This window comes from Morus notabilis, unplaced genomic scaffold (genome assembly GCF_000414095.1).
Source record: "Morus notabilis unplaced genomic scaffold, ASM41409v2 Scaffold1512, whole genome shotgun sequence".
In the NCBI taxonomy this organism is placed as follows: domain Eukaryota; kingdom Viridiplantae; phylum Streptophyta; class Magnoliopsida; order Rosales; family Moraceae; genus Morus; species Morus notabilis.
In genome coordinates this window covers 39,778-40,651 of record NW_010367879.1, presented here as the reverse complement: position 1 = coordinate 40,651, position 874 = coordinate 39,778, and the positions used below count along the sequence as shown (strand labels likewise).

At 42.8% G+C, this 874-nt stretch overlaps 1 protein-coding gene across 1 annotated transcript in view; it reads left to right on the top strand.

Annotated features, from left to right (window-relative positions):
* The window catches only part of LOC112094554 (ice-structuring glycoprotein-like), a gene marked incomplete at its 5' end in the record, with an annotated part of 11,422 nt that overhangs the window by 9,757 nt on the left and 791 nt on the right, over nt 1-874 (top strand). The window lies entirely within an intron of this gene.

Genomic DNA, 874 nt, shown 5'->3' with positions numbered 1-874 from the left:
TTAAGAAATCATTATTAAACATTTTGAAATCGTTAATACGACCCCACGAACTACCCAAGCTGCGGTCCCCATGACTGGACAAGCCATGAGGTTCCATGATGAAACAAGCCATGGTTTTCAAAGCATTTTCTTTCACAAATCAATCCCTTTCTTTAAAACATTTTCAAGGCCAAAATCCTTTTTGAAAATAGGCTCACAAGGAAAAGGGACAGAAATCCTACCTCGCACAATCAAACCTGGGACTAGCGTTGCCCTTTTCTGGCTTTCGCTTCCTCAAGCCCCTTCAGTCTGAATCCTCAGCGATCACTGATGCAAAACAACACTTTAGGATTAATTCTCATTCCTAAAGCAATCCAAATCTCAATTTCCAACCAAGATTTCCTATTAGTGTGCCCTAATCCATTTTAATATTTCACATTATCACTCTAAGGGTTTTCAATCTCAAAACAAGGATTAAAGATGCTAATCCTTTTATCCTAAGTCCCCAAATGAAGCTAATTTGGGTTTTCCCCGAAAACAGGGGTCAAAACAACAATTTCAGGCCAAACAGGGTAAAACCCCGTGTACACCGGTCGACCGGTGACAGAGAAGTGCATCACCACCGGTCGGCCGGTGGTGTGCGTCCGGTCGACCGGACCGGTCGGCCGGTGGCCATAACAAGATCCGGTCGACCGGTGGAGAACGCCAGTTCGTGAAAACTCATGGAAATCAGTTCAAAAACCTGCAAATCTAGTCCCAATTCAGAAAATCTCAAGGGACAACCACTAGATCTGGGTTCTAGGTACTAAAACAAGTCCAAAGAACCCAAGATCTCCAATTTCTACCCTAGTTTTACTCAAAATCCATCAAAATCCGTTTTGAACCAAAAATAAGT